Source organism: Tamandua tetradactyla, chromosome 3 (assembly GCF_023851605.1).
Source record: "Tamandua tetradactyla isolate mTamTet1 chromosome 3, mTamTet1.pri, whole genome shotgun sequence".
Classification (NCBI taxonomy): domain Eukaryota; kingdom Metazoa; phylum Chordata; class Mammalia; order Pilosa; family Myrmecophagidae; genus Tamandua; species Tamandua tetradactyla.
This window is the reverse complement of record NC_135329.1, coordinates 146,408,907-146,423,203: the sequence shown is the minus strand read 5'-3', so window position 1 is coordinate 146,423,203 and position 14,297 is coordinate 146,408,907. Positions and strand designations below refer to the sequence as shown.

The window sequence follows — 14,297 nt, the reverse complement described above, 5'->3', positions numbered from 1 at the left end:
CCAGTGCACTTCAAAACACATGAGGAATACAACATCCAAAAAATCAGTGGTGTTTCTATTCACAAATAATAAGCATTATGAGGAAATAAAAAAAACATAATTCCATTTACAATAGCAATCCCAAAATAAGATATTTAGGAATAAGGTTTTTTTCTTGCTTAAAAAATATATTTGCCATGAATAACTGAATAATTAGGAAAATGAAGCTTTAAAATTAATATTTAGCAAAATCAGCAACAATGTATTTACCTCTAGTCATTTATGAATGACAGATGATAAATCATAAAGTTTTACATACAAAAGATATAAATGCTGCATAATATGTAGTGACTTTTGACACATACCTTTTACTTTTTAAAGCATAAAATGTGTGCAGCAAACCCATCTTCGTAAGTGTTTCCTTAAGATACCTTTATGACATAGCTCAAAAACTCTCTGCATGTCATGCCTTCCAACAGCCTTAACATTGATGGCTTTCCAATAGGTTTGTAGCCATCATCAGGTTGCCAGAGGTGAATATCAGCAAGAACTTGATTGAATTTTTGCATCCAGAGATCATGTTCTTCTTTAGTGTCTGAAAACAGCCTATTCTTGGTGACACAAAGTGTATCCCTGCATTGGACAGCAAGAGTCTCTTGGTCATCTTCTCTTTGTGGTTGAACAGTAATTTATTCAAAAGCATTGCATCTTGCACAAAATTCTCTATGTGGCAACTGATACAATTGGCCAAATTTATTCTTCCTTTAGGATTTTTTCATTTCTCATCATCTGGATAAGTACAATGAGAGATACAGTTTCCAGAAAGCAAGCACACACCACCTTCAATGCCTGGCACCAAAACCACTATCATCTTCAAATATGGTCAGAAAACCTTTTTCTTCAACCCTTGCATTCACTTGAAACTTTATTTTTAAATAAATATGGCCTCCCAAAGAAGATAAAAAGGGCAACTTTTTCTAGAACAAATAGCTCAGTAGCTTTTGCTCTTTTACATCATAATTTATCTTGTCAAGACCAAACTTAGTGTTTTCTACTGAAGATGATGACAGTGTGAGATCCAACAAGGACAAAGTTGCTGGCGCGCCAAGCAAGCAATGAGACAGCCTGGACTGGCCATGACTGAAGAATAAAGATTGACTTTTGTGGCTATAGATGTCAGGAATAGCTTTGGAGTAATTAATAGCCTTGGATTTGTATGCTTTTTTCTTTTTATCAAGGCCTAAGGGATCTTTCCTTTGTAGCAAACTGTAAGCTTCAATATTTATTTCAAAGCAATTGGACACATCTTGCAGAGTAAATGTAGTAGTGAATGTCAGAGCATCACCACTGAGAGTTTGAAGTACTAGATATTGGTGCGGTCACCATATTCTCAGATCCTTCTTTTAAAAAAAAAACTTTTTAAATTGTATAATATAACATATATACAAATCAAAGAGATAAAAAGCAATAGTTTTCAATGCACTCTTCAACAAGTAGTTTACAGGCCACATCCCAGAGTTTCTCATATACTACCATACCATCATCTCAGATTTTTCTTTCTAGCTGCTCCACAATATAGGAAGCTAGAAGGAATAAATATATGTTTTTTATCATCAAAATTGACTTTTCTTCTTCTTTTTTGTGAAAAATAACATGCATACAAAAAAGCAATAAATTTCAAAGCACAACACAATAATTGGTTGTAGAACAGATTTCAGAGTTTGGTAGGGGTTACAATTCCACAATTTTAGGTTTTTACTTCTAGCTGCTCTAAGATACTGGGGACTAAAAGCAAAATCAACATAATGATTCAGCAATCATATTCAACTGTTAAACCCTATCTTCTCTGTAAAACTCCACCATCACCTTTGATCTTTCTATCCCACTCTTTAGGGGTATTTGAGCTATGGTCATTCTAACTTTTTCCTTTTGGAAGGGGCTGTCAAATAGGGAGATGGAACAAGCTGATGCTCTGGAGACACTGTGCTCTCTAGGTTTCAGGACTTATCTGGTCCAGGGACCCATCTGGAGGTTGTAGGTTTCTGGGAAGTTACCCTAGTGCATGGAAGCTTTGTAGAATCTTATATATTACCCTAGGTGTTCTTTAGGATTGGCTGGAATGGTTTTGGTTGGGGTTTGGCAAGTTGCTATGATAGGTAGCAATGCCTAACTGAAGCTTCCTTAAGAGCAACATTCAGAGTAGCCCCTCAACTCTATTTGAACTCTCTCTGTCACCGATACTTTATTAGTTACACTTCTTTTCCCCCTTCTGGTTAGGATGGTATTCTTAATCCCACGGTGCCAGGGCTGAACTCATCCCTGGGAGTCATCTCCCATGCCTCCAAGGAGAATTTCACCCTGGATGTCATGTCCCATGTGGGGAAAGGACAATGATTTCACTTACACAGTTGGGCTTAGAGAGAGCAAAGCTACTTCCATAGCTCCTGGGTTTAGTATAATTAAGTAGTAGCAATATCCTGCGTCTGGTTTCTGAGCTGTGCTGTGGAAAAAATCTGCTTTTAGTGGTAAGAAAATTTCTGACAAAGTAACTGATCGTTTGGATGGGACAAATGTAATTTTGGGATAAGGAACAGTGTTATTCTTCCTCTGAGGCCCTTTGTTCTTCAGTTTATTCAGTTCACCAGTTAAAAGTATTCTCTTCAGAAATAACTGTTCACTTGGAAGAACTAGAGAAAGAACAGCAAACTAACCCCAGAGCAAGCAAAAGAAAGAAATAATGAAGGTTAGAGCAGAAATAAATGAAATTAAGAACATGAAAAAAATTGAGAACATCGACAAAACCAGAAGGTGGCTCCATGAGAAAATCAATAAAATTGATGGACCCTTAACAAGGTTGACAAAAAGAAGAGAGAAGATGCAAATAAATAAAATCCGAATGGAAGTGGAGACATAACCACTGACCCTGCAGAAATAAAGGCGGTAATGAAAGGATACTATGAAAAACATTATGCTAATAAACTAGACAACATAGGTGAAATGGACAACTTCCTAGAAAGGCATGAACAGCCAACATTGACTCAAGAAGAAATAGACGACCTCAACAAACCAATCACAGGTAAAGAAATTGAATTAGTTATCAAGAAGCTCCCAAAAAAGAAAAATCCAGGACATCACATGTGAATTCTACCAAACATTCAAGAAAGAATTAGTACCAGTCCTGCTCAAACTCTTCAACAGAAATTGAAGAGAAAGGAAGGCTACCTAATTCATTCTATGAAGCCAAAATCACCCTCATACCAAAGCCAGAAAAAGATCCTAGTAGAAAAGAAAATTACAGACCAATCTCTCTAATGAGTATAGATTCAAAAATCGTCAATGAAATTCTTACAAATCGAATCCAGCAGCACATTAAAAAAATTAAACACCATGACCAAGTAGGATTCATCCCAGGTATGCAAGGATGATTTAACAGAAGAAAATCAATTAATGTAATACACTATATCAACAAATCAAAGCAGAAAAACAACATGATCATCTTGATTGATGCAGAAAAGGCATTTGACAAAATTCAACATCCTTTCTTCTTGAAAACACTTCAAAAGGTAGGAATAGAAGGGACCTTCCTCAACATGATAAAGAGAATATATGGAAAACCCACAGCTAACATCATCCTCAATGGGGAAAAACTGAAAAATTTCCCCTAAGATCGGGAACAAGACAATCATGTCCACTGTCACCATTGCTATTCAACATTGTGTTAGAAGTTCTAGCCAGAGCAATTAGACAACAAAAAGAAATACAAGGCATCAAAATTGGAAAGGAAGAAGTAAAACTCTCACTGTTTATAGATGATATGATACTATATGTTGAAAACCCCCAAAAATCCACAGCAAAACTGTCAGAACTAATCAATCAGTATGGCAAAGTGGCAGGTTACAAGATCAACACTCAAAAATCTGTAGTGTTTCTACACACTAGTAATGAACAACCTGAGGGGAAATAAAGAAAAAAATTCCATTTATAATTGCAAACAAAAGAATAAAATATTTAGGAATAAATTTAACTAAGAGTACAAAAGACCTATATAAAGAAAACTACAAGAAATTGTTAAATCACAGAAGACCTAAATAAATGGATGGCATACCATGTTCATGGATTGGAAGATTAAATATAGTTAAGATGTCAATTCTACCTAAATTGAATACAGATTTGATGCAATACCAATTAAAATCCCAAAAACTTACTTTGCATTAATAGAAAAACCAATAACCAAATTCATCTGGAATGTCAGGGTGTCCCCAAACAGCTTAAAATATCCTGAGAAAGAAAAATGAAGGTGGAGGTCTCATGCTACCTGACTTTAAGGAGTATTAAGAAGCTTTAGTGGTCAAAACAGCATGGTACTGGCATAAAGATAGATATACTGACCAACGGGATCACAGAGAGTGTTCAGATATAGACTCTCATCTGTGGACAGTTAATCTTTGATAAGGCAGTCAAGCCAACTCACCTAGAACAGAACAGTCTCTTCAGTAAATGGTGCTTGGAGAACTGGATATCCACATGCAAAAGAATGAAAGAGGATCCATATCTCACACCCTATACAAAAATTAACTCCAAGTGGATCAAAGACCTAAATAGTAGATCTAAGACCATAAAACTTTTAGAAGAAATTGTAGGGAAAAATCTCATAAAACTTGTAAAAGGAGGAGGTTTTTAAGATCTTGTACCCAAAGCACGAGCATTAAAGAAAAGAATAGATAAATGAGAACTCCAAAAAATTAAACATTTTTGTGCATCAAAGAACTTTGTCAAGAAAGTGAAAGCTTATACAATGGGAGACAATGTTTGGAAATGACATACCAGATAAAGGTCTAGTATTCAGAATATATAAAGAGATTGTTCAACTCAACAACAGAAAGAGAAACAACCCAATTACAAAATGGGCAAAAGACATGAACAGATACTTCTCAGAAGAGGAAACACAAATGGCTAATAGGTACATGAAAAGATGTTCAACTTCCCAGGCTGTTAGGGAAATCAAAACCACAATGAGATATCACCTCACACCTATCAGAATGGCTATTATCAATAAAACAGAAAACTACAAGTGTTGGAGAGGAGGTGGAAGAAGAGGCACACTATCCACTGTTGGTGGGAATATAAAATGGTACAACCGCTGCGGAAGGCAGTTTGGCTTTTCTTCAGGAGGCTAAATATAGAATTGCCATATGATCTGGCAATACCAGTGCTAGGTATCTATTCAGAGGACCTGAGGGCAAGGACACAAATGGATATTTGCATACCAATGTTTATAATGGCATTTTTTGCAATTGCCAAGAGATTGAAACAGCCCAAATGTTCATCAACAGAATAGTGGCTAAACAAGCTGTGGTATATGCATACAATGGAATATTATGCAGCTGTAAGACGAATAAAGTTATGAAGTATGTAACAACATGGATGGACCTTAAGGACATTATGCTGAGTGAGATTAGCCAGAAATAAAAGGATAAATATTGTATGGTCTCACTGATAAGAACTGACAATAATGAATGGCTTGGAGAATTTTGGTTAAGAACAGAGGTCATTAGGAGATAGAAATAGGGTAGATATTGTGTAATCGTAGCTGTTCTAGTTTGCTAGCTGCTGGAATGCAATATACCAGAAACGGAATGGCTTTTAAAAAGGGGAATTTAATGAGTTGCTAGTTTACAGTTCTGAGGCTGAGAAAATGTCCCAATTACAACAAGTCTATAGAAATGTTCAATCAAAGGCATCCAGGGAAAGATACCTTGGTTCAAGAAGGCTGATGAAATTCAGGGTTTCTCTCTCAAGTGAGACGGCACATGGCGAACACAGTCAGGGCTTCTCTCTCGGCTGGTAGGGCACATGGTGAATACGGTGTCATCTGCTACCTTTGTCTCCTGGCTTCCTATTTCATGAGGCTCCCCGGGAGGCATTTTCCTTCTTCATCTCCAAAGGTCACTGGCTGGTGGACTCTCTGCTTCGTGGTGCTGCAGTATTCTCTGCTCTCTCTGAATCTCTCATTCTCCAAAATGTTTCCTCTTTTATAGGACTTCAGAAACCAATCAAGACCCACTCAAATGGGTGGAGACATGTCATCCCCTAATCCAGTTCAACAACCACTCTTGACCAAATCACATCAACCAGGGAGATGATCTCACCACAGTTTCAAACATACAGTATTGAATAGAGACTATTCCACCTTTATGAAATGGGATTTATATTAAAACATGGCTTTTCTTAGGGGGCATGCTTCCTTTCAAACCAGCACAGTAGCTGAAGGGATACAGATTTTGCAAAAGGACTAACACAAAAATTCAGAAATGGATAACTTCCTGATTGTAGCACAATAATGTAAGTACAGTGAATGAAGCCGAATGTGAGAAGGATAGAGGGAGGAGAGCTGGGGGGACATAAGAAATCAGAAAGAAAGATAGACAATAAAGTCTGAGATGTTATAATCTGGTAAAGCCTAGAGTGTGCAATGATAGTGACTAAATGTACAAAGTAAAAAAATGTTTTTGTATGAGGAAGAACAAAGGAATGTCAATCTTGCAGGGTGTTGAAAATAGATGGTCATTCGTACTTTAAACCTTCAACTTCTGCATGAGACTAAAGCAAAAAATATTTATTTGGTACAAAATTTATATTTTGACTAATGCATTTCCTAATATAACTTATATGGGCAGGTTAATTGAACACCATAAGCACATGAAACCTTGAATAGGGTACGAGATTTTGTAGGTTTTCCAGTGTGATGCCCCGATAATTCCCAGAGAGATTTGAACAGTGAATAAGGAATTATTTGCAAAGTTCCCTTAGGGGAATGGTGAGAAAGGGGGAAAATTCAACTTCCCCATTTGGAGAATCCCTGATATTCTTGCAAGCAGTGGGGACAATAAAATTAATAGGCCAAGCCCTCAATCTTGGGGTTTGTTCATATGAAACTTATCCCTGCAAAGGATAGTGTTCTAGTTAGCTAGCTACTATAATGCAACACACTAGAGATGGGTTGGCTTTTAATAAAAGGGGATTTATTTAATTAGTTTTTCAGAGGAAAGGCAGCTAGTTTTCAACTGAGGTTCTTTCTTATGCAAGAAGGGTGATCTCTGCTGGCCTTCTCCCAGGCCTCTGGGTTCCAACAACTTTCCCTGGGGTGATTTCTTTCTGCATCTCCAAAGTCCTGGGCTGAGCTGTGAGTGCTGAGATGAGGTATACTGAGCTGCTTGGGCTGTGCTACATTGCACTCTCTCATTTAAGCACCAGCCAATTAAATCAAACATCATTCACCGCAGCAGGCATGCCTCCTAGCCGACTGCAGATGTAATGAGCAACAGATGAGGTTCATGTCCCATTGGTTCATGTCCACAGCAAAAGAACAAGGCAACTTCACTCGGCCAAGTTGACAGCAGAACCTAACTACCACAGATAGGCTAAGCCTACTTAAAATTATGCCTGAGAGTCACCCCCAGAGAACCTCTTTTGTTGCTCAGATGTGGCCTAGCTCTCTCTTAGCCAACACAGCATGCAAACTCACTGCCCTCCCCCTCTACATGAGACATGACTCCCAGAGGTGTAACCTTTCCTGGCAATGTGAGATAGAAATCCTAGAATGAGCTGAGACTCAGCATCCAGGGATTGAGAAAACATTCTCAACAAAAATGGGAAAGAGAAATGAGACAAAATAAAGTGTCAGTGGCTGAGAGATTTCAAACAGAGTCAAGAGGTTATCCTGGAGGTTATTCTTATGCATTATATAGATATTTCCTTTTTATTTTAAGGTGTATTAGAGAGGCTAGAAGGATGTGCCTGAAACTGTAGAGCCATGTTCTAGTAGCCATATTTCTTGAAGATGATTGTATAACGATGTAGCTTTCACAATGTGACTGTGTAATTGTGAAAACCTTGTGTCTGATACTCCTTTTATCTGTGGTATGGACTGATGAGTAAAACAATAAGGATTAAAAGTAAATAAATAATACAGGGAACAAATTTTAAAATAAATTGAATAGATTGAATATTAGTGATCAATGAAAGGGAGTGGTAAGGGGTATAGAAAAAAATAGGGGGAACAAAGGTTAAAATCCATTGAGTAGATGGAAATACTAGTGGTTAATGAGGGGGAGGGGTAAAGTGTATGGTATGTGTGAGTTTTTTCCTTTTTCTGTTTATTTTTTTCTCTGTAGTGATGCAAATGTTCTAAGAAATGATCATGGTGATGAATATACAACTATGTGATGATATTGTGAGTTATTGATTATATACCAAGAATGGAATTTCATATGCTAAGAATGTTTGTGTTTGTATGTTGTTATGTTTTGTCAATAAAAATAAAAAAAGTTCTCTTCTCAGTTGCAATTAGAAGAAGTCTTTCTGCTTCAGTTTCTTCTAGTGACCCTTCGTCATGTTCTTCATCAACACTGCAGTTAAGAGCCTGATTAGCTTGATAGATCACTTTCTGCTATAAATAGATTTTGTTATTGAGTGCTTACATTTTATGTTTGATATTAACTTGACAAGTAAAGGCAGTCTTTTTTTCCTCCAATTTTAAACATCTTCTTTCCAAAGAATCACCTGCTTTGTTGAAGGGCATCAATTTCTTTGAATCATTGAGCTCTGTATGCATCAATGGTATAAGGAAGGTCATGATCTTCAGAATCAATGCTATCACCAGCTTCAGCTTGAGGGGCATGAGTTCTCTGGAATTTTCCTGACTTTAGATTATCATCAGTTATGCTAGTGTCTTCCAATTCCAATCTAGGTGAGTAAACTAAACTCTCTGGACTTACCACACCAACTGTCTGTGCTAATGGAGCAAGTAATGACATTGACTAGATATTCAGTGCATCTTCCTGCTCCTCGCTGCTTTCTGTTTCTACTTGATCTGTCTCCTCTTGACTCTTTTCCACATCCAGTTCACCTTCCACTAGGACATCACTGAGATGTCATTAATTACTTTTGAGCTACTGATTTCATCATCATCATCCACATTCATCACAATTTCACGTTCTAATTCAGTCTGCTGTACTCAACCTGTGGTTCTGATGTTACTCTTAAGGTCTTATCTTCTAAGAACAATATTATTTTCAAAGGGCCAGACTTTGTCATTTCACATTCAGTGGAACCTGTAGGTTCTCTACTGGAAGTCTTTTTCTGTGTCTTATTTTCTGTTGGCTTTTCTATTATTGGAAGTGGAGTATTTGAAACCACTTCATGCTTTTTGAGAGGAGTGTTTTGACAGTGAGTGTCCTTGATTCAAGAAGGCTGATGACATTCAAGCTTTCTCTCTCAACTGAAAGGCGCTTGGTGAACATGTGATGTCTGCTAGCTTACTCTCCAGACTTCTTGTTTCATGAAGCTTCCCCAGGGGGTGTTTTCCTTCTTCATCTCTAAAGGTCTCTGTCTGCATGGGCTCTCTCTATTTAGGAATAAATTTAATCAAGGCCACAAATGACCTACACAAAAAACTGCATGAAATTCCTAAAAGAAATCAAAGAAGACCTAAATAAATGGAGGGACATACCATGTTCATTAAATAGAGTAAAGATAATGTCAATTCTACCCAAATTGACTTATAGATTCAATGTAATACCAATTAAATCCCAACAACTTACTTTGCAGAAATAGGAAAACCAATAGGCAAATTTATTTGGAAGGGCAGTGTGACCCAAATAGCTAAAAATGTCTTGAGAAAGAAAAATGAAGTGGAAGGTCTCACACTACCTGACTTTAAAGCTTATTACAAAGCTACAGTGGTAAAAACAGCATGTTATTGGCATAAAGATAGATAAACTAACCAACAGAATAAAATGGAGTGTTCAGAAATAGACCCTTTCATTTACGAACAATTTATCTTTGATAAGGCAGTCAAGCGAACTCAACTGGGACAGTTGTTTTAATAAATGGTATTTGGAGAGGTGGATATCCATATCAAAAAGAATGAAAGAGGACCCATAACTCAGACCTTATACAAAAATTAACTAAAAAAGACCTGAAAGTTAGGGCTAAGACCATAAAATGTAGGGAAATATTTTATAAATCTTGTGATAGTTGTGATTTCCTAGACCTTACACCAAAAGGATGAGTAATAAAACAAGAAACAGATAAATGAGATTTCAAAATTAAACACATTTGTGCATCAAGGAACTTTGTCAAGAAAGTTAAAAGGCAGCTTACTCAATGGGAGACAATATTTGGAAACCGCATATCAGATAAGCATTTAATATCTAGAATATATAAAGAGATTATACAACTCAACAACAACAAAAAAGACAAACAACCTAATTTAAAAATGGGTGAAAGACAACTCTGCAAGTGAAATAATTGCCCTCCCCCCTATACGGGACATGACATCCAGGGGTGAAAGTCTCTCTGGCTGTGTGATGAGCCTGGACCTGGCACTGTGGGATCAAAAATGCCATCCTGACCAAAAGGGGGAAAAGAAGGGTAATTAATTAAGTATCAGTGGATGAGAGCATTCAAAGAGTTGAGAGGCTACTTGACCTTAAGCAAGCTTCAGTTAGACATTGCTACCTATCATAACTTGCCAAACCCCAACCAAAACTATTCCAGCCAATCCTAAAGAACACCTAGGGCAATATATAAGATTCTACAAAGCTTCCATGCACTAGGGGAACTTCCCAGAAACCTACAACCTCCAGATAGGTCCCTGGACCAGATAAGTCCCGAAACCTAGAGAGCACAGCCTCTCCAGAGCACCGACTTGTTTCATCTCCCTATTTTGACAGCCCCTTCCAAAATGAAAAAGTTAGAATGGTCATAGCCCAAATACCCCTAAAGAGAGGGATAGAAAGATCAAAGGTGATGGTGGAGATATACAGATAAGGTAGGGTTTAACAATTGAATATGATTGCTGAATTATTATGTTGATATTACTTTTAGTCTCCCGTATCTTAGAGCAGCTAGAAGTAAAAACTTAAAATTGTGGAATTTTAACCCCTACTAAACTCTGAAATCTGTTCTACAACTAATTGTTGTGTTGTACTTTGAAATTTATTGCTTTTTTGTATAAATGTTATTTTTCACAAAAAAGAAAACAAGTAAATTGTGATGATAAAAAAAATTATTCCTTCTAACCTCCTATGTTCTGGAGCAGCTAGAAGAAAGAAATCTGAGATGATGGTATGATAGCATATGACAAAATGTGGGATCTGTCCTGTAACTACTTGTCAAAGAGTGCTTTGAAAACTATTGCTTTTTTCTTTCTCTGCTTTGTGTATTTATTATATACAATAAAAATTTAAAAAAATGGTCAAAAGACATGGATAACACTTTTCCAAAGAGGAAATGAAAATGGCTGGAAAACATATGAATAAATGTTTAACCTTACTGGCTATTAGGGAAATACAAATTAAAGCCACAATGAATATCATCTCACACTTACTAGAATGGTCATTATAAAAAAACCCCAGAAAACCCCAAGTTCTGGAGAGGATGTGGAGAAAAGGGCACACTTATCCACTATTGGTGGAAAGATAACGTGGTGCAGCCACTCTGGAAGGCAGTTTGGGAGTTCCTCAGGAAGCTAAGTATAGAATTGCAATATGATCTAGCCGTACCATTATTAGTCATATAGTTAGATGAACTGAAGGCAAGAACATGAATGAACATATGCACATTGATGTTTATAGTAGCATTATTCATGATTGCCAAGAGATGAAAACAGCCCAAATGTCCATCAACAGATAAGTAGCTAAACAAACTGTTGCATATACATATGGTGGAATATTATACAGCTGTAAAACAAAATAAAGTCATGAGGCATGTAACAATATGGATGGACCTTGAAGACATTAGGCTGTATGAAATTAACCAGAGACAAAAAAGACAAATAATATGTGATGTCACTAATATGAACTAACATTTATGAGTGAACTTTGAGAGTTAAAGTTGAGAACACAGGTTATCAGGAGATAGAAAGAGGGTAGAGATTGGGAATTTGAGGCTGAACGAGTACAGAGTATTCAACAAGACTGATTATAGACATACAGAAATGGGTAGCATATTACTATCTGATGGCAGTACAATATTGTAAGTACACTGAATGAAGCTGAATGGTAGTATGGTTGAGGGGGAGGGCTAGGGCGTGTATGACACCACAAGTAAAGATAGAGGATAAAGACTGGGATAGTAGAACTTAGCAATTCCTAGAGTGAACAATGATGGTGATTGTGGTAGTTAGGTTCAGATGTCAGCTTGGCGAAGTGATGTGCCTACTTCTGTTGATGTGGATTTGAATCATTAGCTTGTGAAACTCATCTATGGCTGATTACATCTTCAGTCTCTAAGGGGAGTGCCTTCCTCAATGATTGAAGTTTAATTTAATTCATGGGAAGCTTTAAGGAGAGAGCTCAGTGCAGCAGAGTCCAAGCAGCTCAGCATACATCATTTCAGCACTTGCAGCTCAGCCCAGTCGTTTGGAGATGCAGAAAGGAATTACCCTGGGGAAAGCTATTGGAACCCAGAAGCCCGGAGAGAAGGCCAGCAAAGACCGCCCCATGCCTTCCCATATAAGAGAGAACCTCAGATGAAAGTTAGCTGCCTTTCCTCTGAAGAACCGTACTTTTTAACTAAGCAAATCCCCTTTTATTAGAAGCCAATCCATCTCTGGTGTGTTGCATTCTGGCAACTTTTGCAGACTAGAACAGTGATTAAATGTACAAATATAAGAATGTTTTGTGCATGTGGAAGAACAAATGAATTTCAACATTGCAAAGTGTTGAAAATGGGATGGCATATGGAAAAAAGTGCAATCAAAGCAAATTAGTGTCTGTAGTTAGCAGTAATATTTTAATAGTTTTAGTTTGCTAAAGTTGCTGGAATGCAATATACCACAAATGGAACAGCTTTTATAAAGGGAATTAATAAGTTGCAAGTTTGTAGTTCTAAGGCCATACAAACATCCAAAGTAAGGCATCCAGAGAAACATATCTTAACTCCAAAGAGATGCTGATGGGTCCAGAACAACTCTGTCATCTGGGAAGGCTTGTGGCTGGAGTCTTCTGGGGTCTTTGGCCTCTGGACACCTTGGTCAGCTAGGAAGGCAAATAGCAACATCTGCTAGCTTTCCTTTCAGCTTCTTCAAACAGCTTCCTAGGAGCATTTTCTTTCCTCCTCTCCAAACGTCTCTGGCTGTGTGGGCTCTGAAGCCTTTTCCAAAATGGTTCCTTCTTAAAGGACTTCAGTAAGCAACCCCACCTTGAATGGATAGAGACACATTTCCATGGAAACCACCTAATCAAAAGGCCCCACCCACAATTGGGTGGGTCACATCTCCATGGAAACAACTTAATCAAGAAGATCCCACCTAGAAGGCTGGGGCTCACTTTGAAGGATGGCGTCAAAAGAATCATTACCTCTGCCCCTTCGACCAATGCCCCCATATTTGTGATTGGTGTTAACCATGAGAAGTATGACAACTCCCTCAAGATCATCAGCAATGCTTCCTGCACCACCAACTGTCTGACCCCCCTCACCAAGGTCATCCATGACAACTTTGGCATTGTGGAGGGAACATATGACCACCATCCATGGCATCACTGCCACCCAAAAGACTGTGGATGGCCCCTCCAGGAAAATGTGGTGTAATGGCCATGGGGCTGCTGAGAATATCATCCCTGCATTTACTGGTGCTCCCAAGGCTGTGGGCATGGTTACCCTGGAACTGAAAGGAAAGCTCACTGGCATGGCCTTCTGCATCCCCACCCGCAATGTGTCTGTCGTGGATCTGACCTGCCAACTGGAGAAAGCAGCCAAGTACGATGACGTGAAGAAAGTGGTGAAGCAGCCATCAGAGGGCCTGCTAAAGGGCATCCTGGCCTACACTGAGGGCCAGGTTGTCTTCTTCAATTTTAACAGTGACACTCACTATTCCACTTTTGATGCTGGGGCCAACATTGCCCTAAATGACAGCTTTGTTTAGCTTATTTCCTGGTATGACAGTGAATTTGGCTACAGCAATGATGTGATGGACCTTATGGTCTACATGGCCTCCAATGAATAAGATACCCTGGACCACTAATCCCAGCAACAGCATGAGAGGAAGAGAGAGGCTGTTAGCTGCTGGGGAGTCCTAACTACAACTCCATCCTGCAGTACTGAGAATCACCTATCCTCCACAGCTTCCATCCCAGACCTCCTGCTGAAGAGGAGGGTCTAAGAGCACTACCTTGTCATGTACCATCAATAAAGTTCACCCAGCCAAAAAAAAAAAAAAGGAACTGTCATAATGCTTTCCACGGTAGCTGCACCATTTTATATTCCTACCAACAATACACTAGAATCCAATTTCTCTGTATCCTTTCCAACAC

At 38.1% G+C, this 14,297-nt stretch overlaps 2 pseudogenes; one reads left to right on the top strand and one right to left on the bottom strand.

Moving 5' to 3' along the window:
* Positions 1-401: 401 nt before the first annotated feature.
* LOC143675789 (anillin-like) lies at positions 402-11,991 on the bottom strand (annotated as a pseudogene).
* An 86-nt stretch (positions 11,992-12,077) lies between these two features.
* Positions 12,078-13,909, top strand: LOC143675788 (glyceraldehyde-3-phosphate dehydrogenase pseudogene; annotated as a pseudogene).
* The last annotated feature ends 388 nt before the right edge of the window (positions 13,910-14,297 follow it).